This window comes from Sturnira hondurensis, unplaced genomic scaffold (genome assembly GCF_014824575.4).
Source record: "Sturnira hondurensis isolate 20B ecotype Veracruz unplaced genomic scaffold, ASM1482457v3 Scaffold0021354, whole genome shotgun sequence".
NCBI lineage: Eukaryota > Metazoa > Chordata > Mammalia > Chiroptera > Phyllostomidae > Sturnira > Sturnira hondurensis.
This window is the reverse complement of record NW_028093985.1, coordinates 11,306,090-11,331,792: the sequence shown is the minus strand read 5'-3', so window position 1 is coordinate 11,331,792 and position 25,703 is coordinate 11,306,090.

Below are 25,703 nucleotides of genomic sequence, written 5' to 3'. Positions count from 1 at the left end.
TATAAGGTTACTAATTATATTATACATCCTGCAACAGAGTGACAAAATAAATTGTTCTTTTATCATTTACCGTATTTTGTCAGAACAGAAAATTTCTGTTCATCCTTCACTGTGACCTCAGATAGGTGATCGGAATAAGAGCCCAAATTGGATCCCAGGAAATACTTCCCAGGAGCACCCACTTCGGATTCCTAGGAATATAGTATGTCACTGGAATATGTGCTTCTGGTTTTTCACTGGTCTGAGAAAATAGTTGTGTAAAATAAAAGAAAGCAGAGCACACGCATACACATACAAGCATATGCACGTGCACACACACCCGACATTTTTCTTTCAACATAAATCCTTTTAATATGTTAATTAATATATTAATCTTTATCACATGATCTTGTCCTAGGGAGTGGGATTATCTAGTTCCTACAAATTACTACCAGTGTTTGAGTGGAGTAGCATGGTGGGAACCATTCACAAATGCATTATATGGGGGAAGATGAAAGAGACGCAGTACAGCTGTCCCGTCGTCGGCCCTCATTAGCCTTAGACCTCGTTGACTATTTAAAACGTCAGTTCAGCACCCTAGAAGTATGTGCTAATGCAAGTACAATGGACAGATTGTCTAAAAAATTCCAACAACTGGGAGATTTAATAAAATTCAGCAAGAATTTATCGATCATTGATTGTGTAGGTATTTTTAAGAGACATAATCTTGAGAGACAGACCAAATGTTAAACAAAAGAAGCATCACTCAAGATATTTGTTGATGAAAAGGTCAAGCTGTGTGTCACAATTTGTGTCACAGGTTGTCAGAAGATAAATATCTAACTGTGAGCTGGGTGCATTAAGGCAAAATGCATAGCATGGAGGGTACAGTCCAAAGAGGAAGCTTGACATACAATCGGATTGATATTGATTCTAGTTGGTGAGAGGGCATGAATTCTGTCTTAATTTTTAATCTCCCAGACATAAATAACGAGAGAGATTTAAACGTAATCCAGTTTATTTGGGACTGGCCCTGTGCAGCCTGTTTGGAGCTATCAGTGATCCATAGCATGTGGCTCCCTCTCCTCGCCGCGTGTGTGTGCAGAAAGGTGTGTGCACAACAAAACTGGCTTTTACCAGCGCCAGGCCCAGGGGAAGGTCAACTAAAATCGGAGAACTCCCAGAAATCTGCCTTAGTTATTAAACTTAATAAATGATATGGCTTCAAGATGTTCTCAGAAGCTTGGCGTAAGTGCCCCAGAGCAGAGCAAGAATGATTCCTGTGGGCAGGATTGTTGTCCTTCAGGCCTGATGCCACCCGGAGAGGATGGTTCTGGGTGAGAAATATGGTTCCTGCAGTATGGGGAATGACTCAGCACAAGGCTGCTGTTCCTTCACATCTCTCCTCAGAGCCCCCAGCCCCCGCTCTCCTCCTGCATCTCTACTTCACTCTGTCCTCCCTCTGCTGGAGCCCAGAGTCAGTGACTGCCAATAGAATTTTGTGTGTTGGTGCTTTAAGAGGCTCTCTGCATTTCCAGCCTTCCCCTCCTTGGTGGACAGAAACCACACTGCTTTTCACAGTTGGATGTTATCTGAGTTCCTTTTCTGGTTCTGGTGCTATAGGCTGGGGAGCCCAGCTTGGGGTTTAGACCCCATCCTTCTCAGGAGGATCCCCCAGCCACTTAAATATCCCTCCAGAACTTCATCTGCCTCCTGTGGGAGCCCAGCCAGCCCTCTTGCATCTTCTCTTCACTTCCTACCAGTCATGTTGTGGTGATGTGGCTTCTTCCATCTGTGCATAGTTATAAAATTTCTCTCCAGTTAGTGCTCAGTTGGCTTTTCAGCGTGATTTTTTTACAGTCTAGTTGTAAATCCAGATTGGTCCTGGGAGAAGGTTTGTGTAACTCCCATTTACTCCTCCACCATCTTGGGTCTCCAAAGAGTTCCTTCCGGAAGTGATATGATAAGGAAGCAGCAAAACAAGATGGGAGAGAGAATTCCAATAAAAGATGCTTTATTGAACAGATTACTGATGTCAATAACTGTATTTTAATTCTGCTAGGGAACTCTAAAAAATATTTTGAACATGCCCCAGAGTTTCCCTACTCAAGGATTACAGAAGCTGGGGTATTTACCAAACTGCTCAGTGCGTAACTTCTCCAGAGCTGTTTTTGAAGGAATGAATTTCCCAGAAAGTGAGGCTTCCTTTGCTTGCAGGCTGAGCAAACAGCTTTAATTGCGAGAAGTCATCAAAATGTTTCTTATATTGATGCTTAGAACCCATCAGTCAGAAGCACACAGGGGTGCTAAGTAGACATGGGCAGGGAGAATACAAATAGCATCGCTGGTGTCCACCCTTCACTGTCACTAATGAAGTGGTATTGTGTCGCAGATTTTAAGAAAGAAGAGAAATTTTAACAGGAAGATTAATGGATAAGCGATAGTGCCCATTATTGAAGTGCTCAATACCCTACTATTGATCTCATGTCCATAGCACTCATTCTGGACAATCCTTTCTAGGTTATCACTTCTTTGGTATAATGCACTTGTCAGGTAAGTCAACCAAAGCCCTTGTTCCTAAGGAATTTGAACTCTTGGTTTCTGTGAAAATTTTTTCTTTGAGATGTTCAGTAAATTTCTTGTTTCCTAATAAGTTGTCTTGATGCAATTGTACATTCATAATTAACAAGACAAGTAAACACCAAGTGAATCCCTTCTCTGCTCTGGACTCAATGTTCTCATTATATCTATTTAGGATAATTAGGATCAATTACCTTTGCAAGAACAGTAGCCAATTTCTTTTTCTAGCATGGGAATTCTAAATTACTCATATGACACCTATAACTTTAGGTTTAGTAAATCATGTCTGTGCCCTTCAAGGCAGCTTTCCACACCTCTGGGAAACACTTGACCTCTAATTCTTCAGTCTGAAGTTGAGGGATTGGAGGCACGAAGTCCTGAGAGGGTCAGCAGGAGTGATGATGAGAAGAGAGGCCATGCCTACTTCCACCTTTTGTTCCCTGGACCTGTATTCTGTCACTGCAAATACAGCATTATTTGATGGCTGTTAATACAGAGTATATATCATATATAGAACCACAAACTAGCAGGGCTACATCCCTAAGCAGAAAAATTAGCTGCATCAAAGAAATAATTCCAACAGGATAATTATATGATAATTATCAAGATAGAAGTTTCTAAGTAATCTGTTATATGATTTGATCAGAAAATTTTTTGATTATATATTGCCACACATCCTTTGTCAAAAAGTGAGTTCCTTGGTCTAAGGTGATGTTATTTATGTAGGATAACATATCAGACACTCTGTGAGCACCTAATAGTGGTTTTTGAATGGTTAGTAACAATTCAAAGGACTTCTGAATGGTTAGTAACAATATCTGTAATATGTATTGATCTCCATTAGGACATGATACTTTCCCTCTAGGGTAGAAAGGATTCAGTTTAATCAACTTTTCCAAAATGGCAGTTTGTTTTCCTTAAACTCTGACAATATACCAGGCTGGTGTCCTGTATCTGTTTGCTCACTATTTGGTCAGCAGTAGCAATAGATCAATCAGTCTTGGTGACTGGCAGTCGCACCTGTTGGACCCTTGCAGATGCTATATTCTGTCCCCAGACTACTCTACCTATGGGTCCATTACACTTCCACGGATATGACAGAAAAAAAAGAGAGATAATGGCTGACATCCATTGAACAAGTCATTCTCTCTTCTCGATTATTACCTTTTATTATCTTTACAGTGGGCATTTATGTGAGTGAAAAGACTCACATGTTTTGTATACACTCTCATGAGCCAACTAACATGCCTTTCACCTTGTATCCAATACATATTCCAATTTCAATGAATATTTCCCAAGGTCTTTAAATATATTCCTACAAAGGCTATGTCTTTCCCACATCAAATTGATAACTATGCATACTGCTTTAATATCTGAGCGCTGGAAGCATTTTCTTTAAACACTGTATTGCAAGACCACTGCTGTCTTATGATAGCCCTCAATTTCTGCTTTACTAACATTTAATCTGACTTACCTCTGAACAAGACCTTGAAATTTTCCTCTCTGTCAACTAGTCATAGCAATCACCCCTAACCCCAGCAAAGCTATGGGTGTGAACTTAGTGTCATGTCAATGTAATAAAAGTAAATGATAAGTGACAATGGGGTCTAGGGGACCTCTTGTGTTCTTTAAATCTTATTAGGCCTGGGTTCAAATATGCTAGTTCCATTTTAGGACATGGTGGATCAGAAACTATCAAGTTCATGGTGTGTAGCTCTCATCCTACGGACAATCGATACAGCATAGTCAGGTTTTTTGAGACTTACTGGGATTTCTTTTAACTTGCACTGAGACTCTTCTGTCATGGATTGTCAGAAACTAGATTTGATTTTTGACTAGTCTTTTTGATTTTGGTGATATTAGCTGAAGATTTCCTTCACAAGCATCATTTCTCACTTACTCACCTCCCACATATAGGGTTACTTTTGCAAATTTATGCAACATCAACCTGCATTTATTCGTATTATACACTTCTTTTTCCTGCTTTTTTCTTCAACTTCTGTCAAGTTTATATTAACGTTTTGTGTCAAAGCTATTAATATTTTCTGTTTGTATTATTAATATGTAAAGGATATTTAATGATGCCAATTTATGAATTTTATATTTTGTTTTATAAATTAGGAATGTCACATTCCTCTGTTTCATTCAAAGGATACTTTTTTAGTACAAAAATGGAATGGATTTTCCAGTATTCATTGCCTGGATTTTTACCATATTATCTATCACTAAGGAACTGGGTGGTAACAAAATAACATTCAGAGGTTTGGGAAGAAAAAAAGCAAACAAGAGTTTTTACTCTGTGAATGTGTTATTTTACATGAACTAAAATATTGTGTTTCCTCAACTTTACACTTCTAAAATGAGATGTACAGTTAGGAGGGTCCCTAATTGCTTCCACTCCTAAAATGATATGATTTTGACTCAAATTAGGCGGTTACATCTACTTGTATATTAACAGTTGCCTCTAGGTAGCTTCAGGGGAGTGGTTCCTGGACTGTTGCAGGTGCCCAGACGCACTTGTGCTCCAGTCCCTTAGTAATGGCTCAATATTCTCATATAACCTATGGAAATATTTCTGTACACTTTAAATAACTTCTAGATGACTTATAATGCCAAATACAATGTAATTGTTTTGTAAAGAGTTGTTATAATATCTAGTTAAACAGATAATGACAAGAAAAATGTGTGCACATGTTCAGTATAGGTGCAGCCATCCTTGGCCTGAATATAGGTCACAGTAGAGCAATGTAACATTTTTGTATGTGTTTGACCCCTGGTTGGTTGAATCCATGGATGTGGAAACTGCAGTTATTGATGGTTGATTGCATTCTAGTTAGCTTCTAGCTAAATTACAGCATTAAGTTTTCAATAATCTAGAATTCTAAATGTAACCAGAAAACAAATTATACCCTGAATATGCTTATTTTAATATTTTTAGCTGATTATAAATTACATGGATAATTCTTATCATCATAAGTAACTTCAGAAACATAGAATCTTTTGTTGTTTTATAGTCTAAGTGGCAGGCCATTTTTTACTACAGCCTAAACTTTCTCCAGAGACCAACCTTGCTCTTCTAAACCTTGTGAGACACCTGATAAGCTGAGCGATACTCCCAAGCTAGCACATAACTCAGTGGGTTTTCAATTTTGAAGTGCTAACCCACTTCAAAATAAGCCTTCTAATCACTGTGTCTTGGAGGGAGGGTAGATAGTTTGTGTAGGTAGACAGTTTATTTTTCATGAGATGTTCTGATATCGGTATGCCCTCAAGGACTGGACATCTGAAACCTTCACCACTGTGACAGGCCTCTGAATCCTTAGAGGGCTTACTCTCCCACCTCTGACATACATTTTCATATCAGAGGCTCCAGAACAGTTGCCACTTTCTGCTCACAAGTTTTGATGAAAATCGTACCATCAGTAGAATTGACTTAACAGTGAGAATACTCCCTGGCTGATGTGGCTCAGTGGATTGAATGTGGCCTGCAAACCAAAGGGTGCCTGATTTGATTCCCAGTCAGGACATATGCCTGGGTTGCGGGCCAGGTCACCAGTAGGGGGTTGTGAGAGACAACCACACATTGAGATTTCTCTCTCTTTCTCCCTCCCTTCCCCTCTCTCTAAAAATAGATAAATAAAATGTTTTTAAACAAACATTAAAATTACTAATTCTGATTTTTAATATTTTATTCCATTAAAATTAAGAAGTTTATATAAGAAACAAGTTATTTTTAAGTTCGTTTTAAAATGTTATTTCTTTAGTATAAACATTTTCTTCTCAGAGAAACTGTTCCTATTAGTAATAGGTTATTTTTTCCTCTTATTCACTGGAATGCATTATAAGTACTAAGTTCACGGATATGACATCAATATAACCTCTGCATCTGTAAGTATTGCTCCGTGCAAATGAATTGGTCAATGCATGATCAGAAACTCCTATTCCAAATATGCATCTAATGTCAATACAAATGACAGCTGAGGCCATTGCATGCACAAGTTTCTCATTATTTAGAGCAGTTTCTGTGTCCTGTGAATTTTTTGACATCGATATATATTTGGAGGTACTATTCTCATCTTCCTTCATATATGCAACTCACTGAAGCACTAAGTGTTGAGTATTGGCTATTCTCATTGATGGTGATAAAATGTACTCACTTTTTGATGAATAGCCTTTCCCCCATTTATATATTCATGATAGCTACATTTTGCTGATTATAGATATAGGTTATCAGCCAATACAATGCAAATTGAGATCTTTGCAAATACTAGTTTGTGCCATTTGAATTAGTGATAAAATAATAGGAAATAAGAAAAGGAAGACAGATGACTTTGTACTGTTATCACTAGAGGAGATCTGAAAATGGGAATTCAGTTTAATTGCATATACCAAAGGCTCCAAGTATTAAAAGATTAACCCAGATCAAAGCTTGTTTCTCTTCTTTGTAAAGATATGAAGGTGATATTCTATATTTAGACTGACAAGGTTATTATACATAATTCTCCAAGTTTGATGTTCCAGCATTATGATTCTGGATAGCAAGGGTTTGACTCTCATTCTCAAATAACATCCAAGATATACTCGTGTTATCATCTGTAACAGTTACATTCCTGGGAGAATAAAGAAGGTGCAGGGATACCTAAATGATTCAGTCAAAGAGTCTTATAAGAAAATGTTCTGGAAGCTTCTCCGTACTTTAAAATGGTATCTCAGCAACCAGGACTTTATCTCATACCCATACTTAGTCACTAAGGAGTTAGGAATATATAGTTTTATCTCTGTGTGTGGCTAATTACTCACTTAAAATGATTTTGCCACTGAAAGTAAAGATCTATAAGAAATAAAAGCTAAAATTTGTTAGTACACTTTGACTTCAGGTATTCCAATGTTTATCTTGTTTGAAGTTCATGAAAATTCTCATAAGGTAAATTAATGTATTTCACACTGAAATGTTAGATGTACTTTTGTATGGTTAGCTATTTCCAGAGAGGTACAGAGTGTAAAGAAAAGCAATGAAGAATTTAAGTATTTCATATCAAGAGTACACATTTTTAAGTCATTGTGTACCAGAAGCAGATAAAACATAAGGAATGAAAATTACATTATTAAAAAGAAAAAGAAAAAAAAAGAAAAAAAAAACATAAGGAATGAAATTAAGTCATTTTCAAAATATGATTCTTTATGTTGGCACAGGTAACTTCACTATTAGGTATTGCTTGCTGATCAACAGGCCTTGTTCCAAAGATGGTATTAGAAAAGGATGTGTGTTCCATCCATGCTGTCACAAAGGATAGGAGCTCCTTATTTCTTTCTTTCTGCTGCATAGAATTCCATTGTGTAAATGTACCATGGTTTTTTGATCCATTCATTTACTGATGGGCTGGAAAGCACTATACTAAGTGAAATAAACCAGGCAGTAAAAGAAAAATACCATATGATCTCACCTTTAACCGGAACCTAATCAACAAAACAAACAAACAAAATATAGCCAAAGACACTGAAATAGAGAACAGGCTGACAGTGACTAGCAGAGACAGGGGAGGGAATTTCAGGGCAAAAGGGGAAGGGTTTGCAGGAAGAAGCATAAAGGACACATGGACAAAAACAAGGGGGTTGGAAAAGAGAGGGAGGTGGGGAGGGCTGGGGGGTGGACTGGGATGGGAGTAAAAAGCAGAAAACTGTACCTAAACAATTAAAATTAAAAAAGGAAAAAAAAAGAAAAGGATGTATGACTTAATCCTTCATAGCATATAAGGACTCATATGATTTTGGAAACTTAAAAACCTGACACTCCATTTATATACAATTTTGTTAAGTGTGAATAAGAGGCACAAAGCAAACAATATATGGTTGATGCCAGAATATGTACCTCATCAAATTTACTTTCTAATAACAAGGTCACAGGCCTTAGACCTACCTACTCTTATATCCATCACCATCACTACCTCATAAAACAAATACTTCATTTGCTTCCTAAATCATTCTCCCCCAAATACACAGAATAAAATGGATATGTAGTTAAGTAATAGACTCAAATCAGAGATGCTCAGAATGGATGAAAAACAAAAGGCACACATTAGTTTCAAAAACACAAGTAGGTTGAAAAAATAAAAGACGGAGAGAAACTTGACTCTGGGTGGTGAGCGCACAGTGTGATATACAATCATAGGTAATAGAATAATACACCTGAAACTTATATAATGTTTTATTAGCCAAGGTCACTACAGTGAATTTAATTAAATAAAAAAGAAAGTTAAAGGATAGAAAATACATTTCATAAAATAGTAACCATATAAGAACTAGAGTAGCTATAAGAATATTAGACAAAATAGACTTTAAAACAATAAGTATTTCTAGGAACAAAGGAGGGAATAGTCTAAGCATAACAGGGTCAGTTCATCCAGAAGATGCACCAATTATGTATGCACACTTAAATACCAAGTCTGAACCAAAGAATGGGTCTATGTGACTCACATTGTAATGGTTGATTTTCTCCTTGAAAATAAAGCCAATAGGATATATGCAAGATAAAAAATTCATCATAGAAGTGGGTTTACCTAGTTATGGTGTCTCAAAAGTTCCACAATCTGCTGTCTGCAAGCTGAAGAATCAGGAAAGCTGGTGGTGTAATTAGCCAGGGTTCAAAAGCCTGAGAATCTCAGGGCCAATGATAGATGTGTATCCCAGTCTGAGTCTGAAAGATCATGTACCAGAAACATCAACACCCAAGGGCAAGAAAAATGGATGGATACGTTTCAGCTCAAACAGTGAAAGTGAATTCTTTCCTCTGCTTTTTTTGTTCTGTGCCAGTTCCCACAGATTGGATGATGCCGAGTGGGCACCAAGGTGAGGGTGGATTTTCCTTACTCAGCCTGCTGATTCAAGTACTAACCTCTTCAAGAGACACTCTCGCAGATACAACCACAAATAATGTGTTGCCAGTTCTCTGAACAGCTCTTAGCCCAGTCAAGTTGCTTCATAAAATTAACCATCTTATATACCTAGTCTAACACTGACCTAATGCTCCTGCATTGTGTTGTATTTTCATTTTTGTCCTTGAACTGGCTGCTTGATTTTAATCTACACAGAAATGATGTAGTCCAAGAAACTGCAATTTGCAGTAAGCATTCGTACGGAGAAAATTATTATCTGGAGGGCCAACTAAAGTGTTTTAATTAGAATGGCATAACTTCTAGAATAGATTGTACCTTTACCAGTGTTCCTAATTATAAGCATTTAAATTATATTTAATGTTTACTAATTTTGTATTTATTATGTGATTCAACTGTATTGAGAATCTTCATATATTATACCTCTTATGTATGTAATATAAATGTAATACAGTCATCCTAATTTGTTGAGATGAATCTCAGTTTCACATAGAAACATAAGAACAACATGCTCCTTATTCACTAGTCAGTAGGCAATAAAGTCAGTATTTTGAACAAGGTTGAGATTATATATTATATTAGTTTTCTTTGATGCCTAAAAATTACCACCTACTTAAGCAGCATAAAACAGTCATAAAAATGTGTACCAAATAACAGAGCCTCAAAATTTGTGAAGTGCTGTGTCCAGGGAGCTCAGCTGGTTAGAGTATTGTCCGGATACCAAGGTTGTGGGTTTGATCTCTGGTTAGGGAACATACAAAAAGGAACCAGTGAATGCATAAGTAATTGGAACAACAAATCCATGCTTCTCTATCTCCCTTTCTGTTCCCTTCTTCTCCCTCTCTCTCTAAAATCAATCAATCAATCAATCAACCAGTCAATGTGAAGAAAAATTGATAGAATTGAAGGGAGATAAAATAGAATGTTATATAAAAATAGTTGGAGAGTTTGATAATCAACTTTCAACAGTAGAAAGACTATCTAGACAGAATAACAATAAATAATTGAGAATTTAAAAGCACTATGAACCAACTAGACTTACAAGATATCTAGATTTCTCTTCACTCAAAATAGAAAAACACAAGTACATATGGAACACTTTAAGACAGATATATATTAGGCTATGAAACAAGTCCCAATAATTTTTGAAAGATTCAAATCATAAAAATATTTTCTCTGATTATAAGAAAGATATAAATCAATAAAAGAAAAAATATGGATAATTTCTAAACATTTAGAAATTAAACATCATACTCTAAAATTCTAAAGATCAAGGATGAAATTTCTGATTTCACAAGAAAAAAATTTTGATAGTATTTTAGATAAATTTGGGGGGGGGGAGATACATTGTGATGATGGAAACCAAACATACAGCACCTCAAAACTTGTTGGGTGTGGCAGAGGGCATGCTCAGAAGTCAATACAGCTGGGAAGGCCTAAATTTGAAACTAGGAAAATGTTTAAACCAATAACCTAATATTACTTTTGAAGAACTAGAAAAGTAAGAACAAATTAAACTGACAGCTAGCAGGATGAAAGAAATAATAAAAATCAGATCAGAGACAAGTGAAGCAGAATGTAGAAAACAGTGAAGATAACAAAATCAAATTGTTCTTTGAAAAGATCAACACAATTGAAAAAACTTCAGGTATGGAGACTGAAGACAACAATAGTGAAGATGCAAATTAAAACCAGAAGATAAATGGGGGCATTAACACTGGTTCTATAGAAGTAAAAATTATTAAAAGGAAATGAACAATCATATGCCAGTACATTAAATAACAGATGAAATGGATACATTTCTAGAAATACACAAAATATCAGAATTGACTCAAGATGAAATAGGAATCTGAGAAGACCTATAACAAGTAAAGATTGTGTCAGTCATCAAAAACCTTCCAACAAAGAAAAAAGCAAGGCCAGGTGACTTTACTGTAAATTCTATCAACCTTTAAAGAATTAATGCCAGTTATTTTCAAACTATTCTTAAACATATGAAAGACCAGTTTTTAAAAATTTTTTCAGACATGTATTTATTTATTTATTTATTTATTTATCTTTAGAGAGGAAGGAAGGGAAAGAGAGAAGGAGAGAAATATCAATGTATGGTTGTCTCTCGTGAGTCCCCTGCTGGGAACTGGCCTGCAACCCAGGCATGTGCCCTGACTGGGAATCGAACTGTGATCGTGTGGTTCCCAGGCCCATGCTCAATACACTGAGCTACACCAGCCAGGGCTAATAAATATTTTATATATTTATTTTTAAAGAGAGGGTATGGAAAGGAGAAAGAGTGAGTGAAAAACATCAGTGCGTGGTTGCCTCTCATGTGTCCCCCACTGGGGACCTGGCCTGCAACCCAGGCATGTGCCCTGACTGGGAATCGAGTCAGCGACCCTTTGCTTCACAGGACCATGCTCAATCCACTGAACAACACCAGCCAGGGCGAGAGACCACTTTTAACTCATTTGATGAGGGCAGCAGTACTCTGATACAAAAGCCAACCATGGTCATCACAAGAGAAAACTATGGACCACAATCCTTTGTAAGTATAGATGCAAAACTCCTACAAAAATTCTGACAAACCAAATTCAGCAACATGTTAAAAAATTGTAGGCCATGGTTGAATGGGATTTATTATGAGAATGCAAGACTGTATTGATATTAGACAATTAGTCAATGTAAGATACTGATACACCACTTTAATAGATCATGGAGACAAAAATTCCCATGATCATCTCATTGAGGCAGAAATTAAACAAATTCCCATTTGAGGCAGAAATAAAACATTTATGAAAATTCAACATGCTGACATGAAAAAACACTCAGAAATCTAATAGTAGAAGGGAACTTCTTCAATATGATAAAGGGCATATTTTGAAAAACGCATAGTTCACATCATTTCCAATAATGAAATAATGACAGACTGACATGTCTTCTAAGAATTAGAAGAGGAATAAAGAATAAGATACAATGCTCACTTTTACCACTACTGTTCAGCATTGTACTGGAAATTCTAGCCAGAATAATGAATGGACAAATGAAAGCAAGGTAGTGAAAAGACAAGGCATCCAGAATGATAAGAAAAAACAATATTATCTGAATTCATAGATGGCATGATGCATGATCTTATCAAAACAGAATCTAAAAGAATTTTTAAAATTTTTTATTTTTATTTCAATGACTTAAGCATAGTTGTGGAGTATAAAAGCAACAAAGTCACTTGTGTTTTATATGTCAGCAATTAATAATGTAAGAAGGAAGTTAGAAAATAATTCATCTTACTACACCATTCAAAAGAATACCAAGGAAGAAATTTAAGGCAGGCAGAGAAGGATATACACACTGCAAACCATAAAACATTGCTAGAAGAAATGAAAGAAGATCAAAATAAATGGAAAGAAAGCCTATACGCATGGATTGGAAAACTTAATACTACCAAAATGGCAGTACTACCCAAGGCAATCTACATACTGAATGCAGTCCCAATGAAAGTTCCAACAGACTTCCCCCCCCTAGAATTGGAGAAGTTGATTTGTACATTAATATAGAATTGCAAAGGGCCCTAAATAGCCAAAAAACAATGTTAAAATTAAGAACAACATTGGAGAACTCAATTTCCTGATTTCAAAACTTTCTACAAAACAACAGTAATCAAAACAATATTATACTGACATAAAGTTAGAATACAACCTTTCAAAACAGAATTGAGAATTTAGAAATAAACCCATCTATCAATGAAAAATCAATTTAAACAAGAATGACAAGGCCATTAAGTGAGGGATATAGTCTAACAAGAATAATCTCTTTAACAGGTGATAGGAAAAGTGTATATCCACATACAAAAATAAAGTTAGATTCTTACCTTACACCAAGTATAAAAATTAACTGAAAATAAATCAGAGACCTAAACAGATGTTTTAAAGTGATAAAACTCCTAGAAAGCACAGGGGGAAAGTTCATGACATTGGATTTCACAATGACTTCTAGGATATGACAACAAAAGTACAAGCAGAAAAAGGAAAAAATATTAATCAAATGATCAAATTTTAAGTTTTGTGTATCAAAGGACATTATCAAGAAAGTTAAAAGACAACCTACAGGATGGATGACACTATGCAAATCATGTATCTGATAAGGTCTAATATCCAGAATACATTCATGATTGTTTATAGCAGCAATATTCACAATTACCCAAATGTGGAAACAACTCAAATATTCATCAAGGGATGAATAAACATATTGTGATATATACATACAATGGTATATTCAGACATAAAAAGGGATGACATATTAATACATATTAAGTGTGGAAGTGAAAACATGTGAAGTGAAAGAAGTCAGACACAAAGGGTTACATATTGTGTGATTTCATTATATGTATTTTCCAGAATAAGTAAAGCTATAGTGGTCAAAATCCTGGTGGTGGTTGCCAAGACCTAGGAATGTGGAATGTGGTACAGCTAGTTGAGGACTATAGTTTTTTTTTTAGAGTAGTGAAAATATAAGACTAGACAAAGATGGTTATTGTACAACATTGTGAATGTAAAATGTCATGGACCAGAATACTTTAAAGTTATTTAAAATGATAAATTTTAGAGATCTGGTGTACAATATTGTGCCTATAGTTAACAATAATGTAATGTGTATTCAAAATTTTGTTGAAAGGGCTAGATTTTATGTTGTGTGCTTACTACAATAAAAAATGATGATTCATTTTGTTATGTGAACTTCACTTACAAAACATGCAGTTTTGTTTCCCTTATCTTTTCTCTTCATAATTAGTTCACATTGTAATAAATATAAGCAATTTGGTGTTTTCCTTGATTGTATATACTTCACCACCAATTATACTTAGGAAAATTCTCCATTGTCTATGAGATCGGTGAGATAGAGAGTTCTGCCTGTCACCATGGATGTTAAAGTGTGAAGAATGTTTCTTCTCCAAGTTTCTAGTAGTATGGGCTTCTGCACATGGCTCACTTTCAGCCAGTTAGGTGGCTCTGCTTTGCTGTCTGAATGTGGAGAGAGTGAGACAAAGATAAAAGGACTGTTACTATTTAATTACGGTCATCGGTGGTGTGGTGAATTAGTGCTGGTGTCCTGTAATAGTGAGTGCAGCATCTAGGTAGGATTGTTTCTGGTAAACAATGATGGTTTATCTACTCCCTTCTTTGCTTTTAGAAGTGCCCTTACTCATGGATTTATTACAAATTCAATCATTATCCTCTATTCAGATATGTGAATCTCCTGAATTCTTCAGCAAAACTGTAGCATGTGTATGGGGGGAGGCGTGTGTGGGGGTGGGGAGTGTGTGGAAAGGTACACTTCCACTCAAACTTAGGTTAGCCAGACAGTTTTTATTGCTTGCAAACAAAACCTCTGATAGATAGGTTCATTATTACTTTTCATAGTTTCTGTATTTTTCCCTTTATATACACTTATATTTTTTAGATATTACAAGTAGTACATGTTCTTTGAGATGGCTGATCTTTCTGAACTTTGAGAAGGGAAAGGTCTTAATATTTTAAAATCCTTCACTGAGCCTTGTTTATTTGTCATGAAACTAGAAACAAGTGAACTGCCTATTATCGTTTTGTTTTTAATATTAGCTTGGACTTCCCTTAAAAGATTTTTCACAGTTGCTAATATGATGATAAAATGATATACACTTTTTAAAATGAATATTCCACTACTTGACTTTGGATGAATTTTGCATCACTCCCCATATTCTTACTATACTAGAGAAAGAATAAGGTACTCTCTCATCACATGTTTTCTGCTAGTGGACTACAAGGGAATTTAAGTTTATTAAACACACTTGTGTGACATTTCATAGTAAAAAAATCTGTGAACACAGATCCCCTGTTCATGTCATTGTGTCGGCATCCAGGCAGCACTATGGTGCAGAGTACCACATGGCGCACAGTAGCTGTCTCACTGCCAGCTAGCTGACATCTGGTTCAAGACTTTCAGTGTTGGTGAGTGTGTCTCTTGGTAAAATGTAAATGTACTAAGTCAAGTACATGGCAAAGGTATATTCTGTGTCATTAATTTCTAATATTATATATATATTAAGATTTTATTCATTTATTCTTAGATGGGAAGGGAAGGAGAGAGGGAGAGAAATATCAATGTATGGTTCCCTCTCGTGTGTCCCCCGCTGGGAACTGGCCTGCAACCCAGGCATGTGCCCTAACTGGGAATCAAACCATAATCCCTTAGTTCGCAGGCCCACGCTCAATTCACTGAGCTACACCAGCCAGGGCTAATTGTACATATTTTTAAAAATCAACTGCTTTTATAACAGTATGTGAGTTCAAGGGAAAACCACCAGACTTAAAGGAAATTGAAAAAATAGAAATTTTGGAAGAGTAAAAATATTATTCCCTGATGTTTTCCTCCATTGAAAGAAGTAATGGGTTTTGGGCTATCTTTTGATTATTAATGACAATAAATCATCTCAATTGTAATATATGAACTGACAACAGTTTACAAAGCATAGCATGCATTTACATTTATTACAGTGTTCTTACATCTTAATTCTATCTATTATATTATATCTAGGTTCTTTTAATACAGTAATTAGAAGCAAGCAGGTCTTGTAGGTAGAAACCTTCAGATTCTACTTTGATTTTTTTTTAAATACAATCTGTAGTATATTTTTACAGGGAGAGGGGTATAAGGGGACTATATGATAATGGAAAAATATACTGCTGTCACCTCACTGCTGTCCAGGGGAAGTCAGGGGTAGAGGGATTGAGCAAAAAGGAGAGAAGGGTTCAGGCACTGCTTTGAATCCAAGCGTGTGTAACTAAACTGTGCCACGGTTGTGCTTTCTGCGTCTTGGCAGAAGGATATTGACACAAAACGAGGATGTGAAGAAATATCATTTAATGTAAATGACAATCCAAATATAAATAGCAACTTGGGAGTGAGCTTTTCTGTTATTTTGAACATTTTAAAATACTTCTTTCTATCTACACTCTAAATACACCGTTGTCTTTAGCATCAATATTTGAAAAACATGTCTCTGTACATATAGCTTAAGCAATTTAAGTAAAATAAACAAGATTTTGTTGTCAATGTTGTTGAATTTTTCATTCCTCCATTCTTATGCAAATGTGTATTTATTCATATGATTAAATAATGATTCGCATTTCTAGTGATATCCTCTATACAAGTGATAATTTATTATATTAATAGTATAATCTAGTTTGGAAGAATGGCACCTTTTGTTTCCTCTTGAGAGGTTATGAATCACATTTGAGAAGAAAATACTGGGTACACAAGTTAATTTATCACTTGTTCAGATAATAGCATCTGTTGGTTCATATTCCAAGTTTCCTCAGATTCAAGTTATCATAATTTATCATAAATACACATAATATATAACACTCTAAAATGTTGGAATATTCATGGGCTGAACACAAATCAGTTTTCCTAGAGTGTTTTTCTTAAATTGTAGACATACTCATTTAGCTTAAATGTGGTTCAGTGTAAAGATGTTACTAGATAAGAGATACATCTAGAACTTGGAGGAATTAATGTGAAGGAAGGCACAGGGATAATTTGAATTCTGGTCTCAACCAAGTGGTAGTGGCTGAAAATTTTTCTACAATTAACATCTGCAGGTTGAGCAGTCTATCTATGGTTCACGGTTACCTGAACCAGAGTTTGGGGTATTATAAATATGTGGCGTATTGGATTAAACAATTCTATTTCATCATTATCTCTGCGAGTGAGATCTAGTACTACATTTTCATTAGCACCCCAGCCGAATGGTCTGCACATTAAAATTTGACAAGTATTTTCCTAGAGATTTAGTACCTGCACAATACACATTGAATAGTATTTTTATTCATGCTGATATCAGATTCTATGTCACTAGGATCCAGAACATGTATTTCCTCCAGAATCACTGTGATCGATTTATGGAATGTCATATATTTAAAGATAAATGTTTAAATGGTATTACTTTGTGGAACAGAATTTAGGAAAAGTGCAATCACAGGTAGTATAATCTAGTAACTTCCCATTTCCCAGTATCCGGAGATGGGTGGAAAGAATGAGTACAGGTCAACACCAATATTCAATATGTCAGAGAGAGTGGCAGTGCTCAGAATTGGATGTTGTGATTCCATAAGGGGTATGAAACTCTGTAGAGTAAGAACTGGTATGACATTGAACATCCTTAAGTAAAACAAATGAGGGCATGGCTCTACTCCTCAGATTATGGAAGGTAGGATAATACGTAGCATATTGTTGTAGCATGTTGGAATTGATAATTCATGATTATATGAATTGAGCTGACTGTAAAAGGAATGAAAAAATCTGTCTGTTAAAGGCAGCTCAGATTCTCAGAAGCTCTTTTAGGCAAACTTAATAGGGCTTTACACAAAGATGTGTGTAGATTTTACTTGTAAATCTAAGGTTCTTATCACACTGTCAGGTTTAGTTTAATTTGATTCAAGAATTAGCATTGTCAAGCTTCAGGGCCTGTAGCTGAGTTCAACCAAGAAGGCAGAGACTTGCATGCGGCTTTGTCTAGATAATTGCTTAGATGTTGGGGTGTATTTACCAAGAGTGACAATGTGATGAACAATGGTCATGTAGAGTTCAATTCATTTCCTTTTAGCAAACAGTGTTTATACTATGACAGATGTTCTCAGACACTGCTGTCACAACATAGAATAAAACACAGGCTCTACCCTTACCAAGACCGAAGGAGTTTCCCATGTATTCCAGATTAGCTATATGAGCTCTCTTGGTATTACATTCAGAGGTATATTAAAGACTTTGACAAGCTGACCTGGGTTGTATCATGGAGGGGAAACTATGTTCTACCTTTTTAGGTATCATCTCACCCCAAAATTATGTCTCTTTATAAGATGATACCTGCTTGTGGTAAGAACACTATTTGCTTTTCTTTTTATTTTGTAATTGAGTAGTGCATGTGTCAATAAACCAGTGAGTAATTTAAGGTACATATACCCTTGATAATTCAGGAGAATTTCTTGAAATCTGCTCACAATTATTTCATTGTTATGATTGATATTTTATTCATTTTTAACTTAAAGGGTTCGCAATTATGGAAAAAAGTAATGCAGTATATTAGTGAAGGAATAAAGCAAATGCATATTAGTTGTGGAAAATCTTTATAGCCAAAAACTTTGTACCTTCTACACCTTAATTTTACTTTTATTATAAGCCACTAAATATAGCACACAGACACACACAAGACAAAAATTGAGTCAGAATGATTTAAAGTGTTTTGTATTTTTCTCTCCTGTGCATATATTCAAAATAACATGATTTTATTGGTATAAGAATATGATAATAACTCATTAGGAATAATAAAATGTGCCTTGTTGGCCTTACTTGTGGGTTTATCACTATGCACTTCTTACTAATGCCACTAATGTCACTTTAGTCCGAAGCACCATCTGCTCTCACCTTGAATATGATCCTGTAGTTTTCTGGGTTGTATTCTTGCACACAGAAATGTACTTTTCATAGTGCAACCCAAGTGGACTTTTGAAAATCTAAAACAGCTTGCTTCACTAGGTAAAATTGCCTTTAAAATTACTGCCTTCCAATTCCAACTACTATATAGGCTGTCTTTTTTATGTAATGTCATCTCTAACCATGGTACTTTCATTCACTAAACTCACCTGTTTTTACTCATTGTATACCAAGGCTCTGTACTGTCTTGTGGCTTTTGCATCTACTGTTCTCTATATCAAATTCTGTTTCTGCAGGTCTTTGAATAACTGACCCTCTCTTACCATTATATTTTGTTTATAATTATGCCACCACCTCAGAAAGAACCTTATTAATACTCTACTTTAATAGAGTCCCTGATCCCTAATTATTATTCCTAATAACTTATAACTCCATGTTATTAATCTTCAGAGGATTTATATACTTCTTATTATGCATATCTTTATTTTCTATTGACCCCCTTGAATGTAAGTATCATAAGAATACTAATCATAATTGTTTTTAATTTTTTTCATTTCCACTTCTTAGAAAAGTGCCAGGCATTTAGTAGGCACTCAGCAGTTATTGAATGAGTGAAAGCTAATTGGGACTCATGAGAGAAAACTCTTCTGAAATTGAGGAAATAATTTTAAGGATCATAAATGTTTACTTCATGTTTATGTGCTAAGGGATACGTATTTTATTATTTCTTTGTAAAAAGAAGTTATTTGTCTCACTAGAGATTACATCATTCAAAAGAAACTTTTCAATAAATAATTTGAGAAGATTTTAGACCTCTGTGTTTTGCAAGAAAAGATTAAAACTGTATGAGGAATAAAATGAGTCCTAGAAGAAAGGCATACATTGAATTAATACAAATCTTGTTGATTAAGCCTTCAAAAATATACCAAGTTTGAAAATTGTATATGCTCTGCTCATAAATTATTTCTTGATTTGTTAACTTTAAAAATAATTTATTGATTATTCACTGCAAAAATGAGAAATTAATTTACTCATATTATTTTTATTCTACTGCCTTCTGCCTCTCATTTTTATAATATTTTCAATTCTTCCATTTGTTACTTTCATAGTTTAAATACTAGTCTTAAATTTATTTTTCCAATACCTCAACTTAATAGTATAGAATGAATTTTGCTCTCTATCTAGATAAGCAAGACGCCACCATGCATTTTTTAGTCTCTGGGTCATACAACATGAAAATGTTTGGTATAGCATGGCTGGATTCTTTGTCTTGATATAAAGTTTTATATCACTGTCCTTTAGCAAAACCATATATCACTTTTAGGTAGGCAATTAGTCTCTTGAGCTGGTAAAACCAAGGACCCTTTCAGCATTGATTAAATTTTGCTTTAAATGCTCTCTCTAGAAGTTGTATGCCTCTGTTCGTATGCATGTATGTGTGTGTGTATATATTTTTTCTCTACCCCTTTGAGACATAAATCTTCCCCCAGCTACAAGCTAGTTTTATAAGACAGAGTCTTTTTCAAGGACCTAGGAGCCGTTTCTTTGAAATAAAATCATCATGAAACATAGGATCCGTATCTCTAGTCTCTGTGGAAGGAGGCAGCCAACTTCAATACACTGACCAGCCTCCTTACTAATGTCCTCCAGTGCTTTCCAGCAGCTTATTTCAGTACTTAAAATTATGGCTTTTGTTTCAGCAGAGTTGAGTTTAATCCCTTGATTCTGAGTGGGAGAATCTTAGGGGAGTGTTTCAGCTGAATAATCATCAGTTTTCCAGAAATATAGTCTGGCACAAATGTCATCCCTTTTACAAAACCATAAGCATGTAATTCTGTAACATAACAATAACACACCCAAGCATATCATACAACATCTTAGGTGAAATGTTCAAATTAAAACTATACATTATTACATCCATATTATTACTCTACTGACCACAGTGAAGCAGGTGTTACCCTGCTACACCCTATAAACACAAACACATCCCCCGCCTCAGAGACTTAGCCTTGCCCCTGGATTTTCAGCAACCCTAGAGGCAGCAGAAGACAGTATGCGAGACCTGACTAATGGTCTGGGCATCTGGCAGGGTAAAAATAATATCTTAAACTAAGTTACATTTCAACTCCTGAGTCCTAAGGTGTCACGACCCCTTGGCTATTTTATCATGGGATTGGACACAGGGACAGTGAAAAAGACCTCGGAAATTTCCCTAAGACATGGAGAAATGATTACCCTTACTTTTCCTCCAACCATTCAGCTCCCACAATGACTTGTTTTTTTTGTTGTTTTTTTTTTAATTTTATTTATTTATCTTTAGAGGGGAAGGGAAGGAGAGAGGAGAGAAGTATCAATGTATGGTTGCCTCTCGTGAGTCCCCTACTGGGAACTTGGCCTGCAACCTAGGCATGTGCCCTGACTGGGAATTGAACCGTGATCGTGTGGTTCACAGGCCCACGCTCAATCCACTGAGCTATGCCAGCCAGGGCTGCTCCCACAATGACTTGTATTTTGCCCTATATAATCTGTGATCCGTCTGCCACTGGGGAGTTGAGTTTTTTTTGTTTTTGTTTTTTTGGAGGGGTCAAAACTTTTTTTCTGTACTGCAAACTTCTACTTGTGAATTTTTCTTAAATATTTTATTTATTTATTTTTAGAGAGGGGGGGGAGAGAAAGAGAGGGAGAGAAACTTCAATGTATGGTTGCCTCTCTCACACCCCCTACTGGGGACCTGGCCCGCAACCCAGGCATGTGCTCTGACTGGGAGCTGAACCAGCAACTCTTTGGTTTTCAGGTCCACACTCCATCCATTAAGTTACCTGAGCCAGGGCTGCTTGTGCATTTCTTGGGCCAGTATACATTGACAAGACAATAATTATTTTATAATTATATTCCAGACTCAGTTTTTCTTTACTCAAACTTCTTTTGAGTAATTGATTAACTTCTTAGAAATCATGAGTAACAGAAATTTTATCTCTTTCCATGTTCTACATGTTTAAAATTTCTCAGCATGTTTTTATATGGTCTGCTAAATATTTAAGGAATACTGTGTTAATATCTAACTTTTTTCTTGTTTTGCTTTTAGTTTGATGTTTTTCACTACAATGTGTTCATTGTAATTGGTGCACCATAGCTTCAAATTTCTGAAATTCTAATTGGAAAATTTTGACTTTCTTTTTCTATATTATATTTCTTTCTCCCTGGACCAGTTCATCTTTTAGTTCATCCTGACTCTTTTGTTAACTGTCTGGTTTTTCTCAAAAGTTTGATAATAACATTGTTTTTTTCAGGTTTGGGAATGTACTACAGTTTTTAATATGAAAGTGGCTCTTGAAAGCCTAGCAGCAGGAGATGTGTTTCTTTTATAGGTCATATTCTAGAATAGTGACATCCTCTGCAAGGTCTTTGCAAGTGGGTAGGATGTGTAAGTGCTAAGTTGTATATGTAGCAAGACAATGGCTGCTGCATCCCACAACCTCTGTTATTTTTATACCAACTCCCAAGCATTGCACTAATTGCTTTTCATTTGATATTTTTTTAAATCCTAAAAATACCTCATTGAATGTGTTGCCACTAATGTCCCCAATCTACATACGAGAAAACAAGAATTAGTAGGATTTAATTACTTGTCCAAATTCATACCAGTATAATGCATTGGATCCGTATTTGTATCCTGACAACCTGAAGCCAGAGTTCACTTTGATCTAATACCATCTATTCTAGAAAGGTGTCTTAATACTTTCATCAGTATCATTTTTAGTGTGTATTTGTACTTATTCTAACAATGAGTATTTGCACTAAGATTTTCTTATTATTAATTCCACAAGCCTTTATATAATTTCTGGGGTTTTTTCCTTCTCTTTCCAACTGTTTCTTTATCTAATTGCTGTTTTAAGGAAGAAAAGAGTGTTTTTCCTTTAAGCATTCAGTGGATTCTCATATTTTTTAACTTATCAGTGAGAACATTTATATTTTCCTTTGCTATGGTTCACTCTATCTTTTCTAGAGTCATATACCCAATTTGTTGTTCTCGAAGCTTCTTTTTCATATTTTTCAATTGTCTGGTGGGTATAAGATGAGCATTCATATTAATGAACAAATAAATATAGGAGCAAATAAATATAGGTGAATCAAAGAGGCAAGAATATATTTTAATATGTTTTTTACTCTGTGAGATGATTTTCCTTAAAGTCTTTGTATTCCTATTGTTTCTGTAATAATTTACCACCATCTTGTTCTTTGAAAACAATACAAATTTACCCACTTACAATTCTGCAAGCCAGAAGTATAAAAGTGAATAATGTAGTTTGTATGCTGAGTTATTTTGTATTTTATTTATCTAAAGAGAATGAATTGTGGGTTTATATTTTTACCTGAATTTAGAAGATTACAAAAGGAAAGAGAAATAACTATTCTGGACTTTCTAGGTTTCAGATGATGCCTAATAGCTACCTGCTTGGAGATTTGCATGTCATACTAATCATGCATCCTGTGGTTTAAAATATGATTGAATAAGGTTCACCTTGGGAGATGGCAGAGAGATAAGCATCTAGGACTCTGGATGAAGACATTATTCAGAATCTAGAACAGGAGAAAAATAACAAAGACTGAAAGGGGTCATTACTGGGGTGGGACTAAAACGAGGGCTGTGGTGAGACAGAAACCAAAGAAGAAGAGGGTTGTAAAAAAGGAAGGCGGGGTCCTCTGTCAACAGTGCCAGCTCCTGTTGGGGGAAAACTAGGTGAGACTTGAAAAATCTTGATTGGACTTGGCAGGATAGAGGTGATTGGTGATCTTCTCCAGAAAAGACTTGATGGAATAGTTGGGCAAATAAATTATTAAATGAGGTAAGTTTGTATCCAAAGTTCTCAAAGTACACTTTGGTCTACAATTATACCATGATTTGTAAGTATATGCCTTTACCACATACAGACATCATAGATACTATATAGGCTGTTTGTTCTTGTTTAAATATATACTGATGCCATTTTAATTAATTGGATATGAAATTGCACTCAAGTTCAGAAATGTTCTTTTTCTCACATAGCTACATCATTACTTATGTAGTATCAGTATCTCGTTGAAAATAAAATAATTTTCTTTGAAATTTCTATAGTTATAAGAAAAATATCCTATGTAGAAAGAACAGTGTTTACAAAGATTTGGATATTGGATTACAATAGGACTCATTAGGAAAAAGAAGACTTGTCTATGAGAATATTTTTTTGAAGAGGGACAATTATATTAGGAAAAAAACAGTGCTAGATAAAGGACAGTGTGGAATTCTAGGTTAAGTGATTTAGATTTTTAAATCATAGGATTAGAGTATCACAATACATATTTTAGCTAAGATATTTGTTTATTTACTAGTGTTGTTCAATTACAGTTGTCCCAAGTTCCCCCATTGATCTCCCCTGCCCTGCCCACCCCACGCACGCTCCCTCAGTCAGTCCCCACCTTGTTGTCCATTACTATGATGTTCTTATAAAAATGAAGAAATTTCTGTTGAATCATGCATGACAAATGGCAGGAAACTGATAATATTGGCCTTAATGAGAGCTCTTCTGTCAAAGACAAACTTCTCATTTAAATGAGCATAAAAGATGGCTCTGAAATGTGCTCTTACCACAAGTACACATTTTTATAAATATGAATAAATGTGAATCATATACAGATATGCTCCATTAAGCGGTTAAGATGTTTATATGCATTTTCTTATCTATTTATCTAATTTTAATTCATAAAATGATTTAAATATGCTTATTTGAGGCCCTGGCTAGTGTAGCTTAGTGGATTGAGCACAGGCCTGCAAACCGAAGGGTCACTGGTTCGATTTGAAGTCAGGGCACATGCCTGGGTTGCAGGCCAGGTTCCCAGTAGCAGGAGTGCAAGAGGCAACCACACATTGGTGTTTCTCTTTTTCATCCTCATTTCTCCTTTCTAAAAATAAATAAATAAAGTCTTTAAAATAAGTAAATAGATAAATAAATATGCTTATTTTAATAATCTTTTTCAGTTTCCTATGATTGTTTGAAAATACAACTACATTAGAAAGGCTTATTTTAACGATCATTTAAAGAATGTCAGAGGCCTAGAAGGACATTTTGAGAGTTATACTGTTTTTTTTTGCATTGTCATGATGCTTTATATAAAAAATAAGGCAAATTGGACTTTTATTTAGTAATTCAACTACAGAAACAACTAGCCATATTTAAATCAAGTAACCAGCAAAATATTGGGCAGATTATTCATTATTACAATGTTCAGTTTTTCCTTGAGCTGTAATGCCCCTGGGCTTGGAATATTTCTTGAGAGCAGCCACAAGAAATTCTCTGTGTTTGGCAGAAGTCAAGAATACATGATGTTCTTCTCGGCAGTCTTAAGGCAGATGACAAAAACTGTTATTCTTAGTGTACTTCTGTAAGGCTGACTCTTGAACCTTAGTCTGACCCCGAGAGTCTGCTTTTTTTATGCTACTTTTTGCTTGAAAAAGGTCTGTCCAGCAGTGATACAAAAAAAATCCAAGATTTTTTCTATGTTAGGCATTTTAAAAGAAATCATAGTCCTGACCTGGTGGCTCGGTTGGTCAGAGCATCATCCTGTACATGAAAAGGTTGCGGGTTTGATGCCTAGTTGGGGCACATATGGGAGGAAACCTATTGATATTTCTCTCTCTCTCCGAAATCAATAAAACATATCCTTGGGTGAGAAAAAAGAAAAGAAGAAATTATAAACCAAACTGAATTACCTTTGCTAAAGCAAACTGAATAATGGGATATACACGTCAGCTTC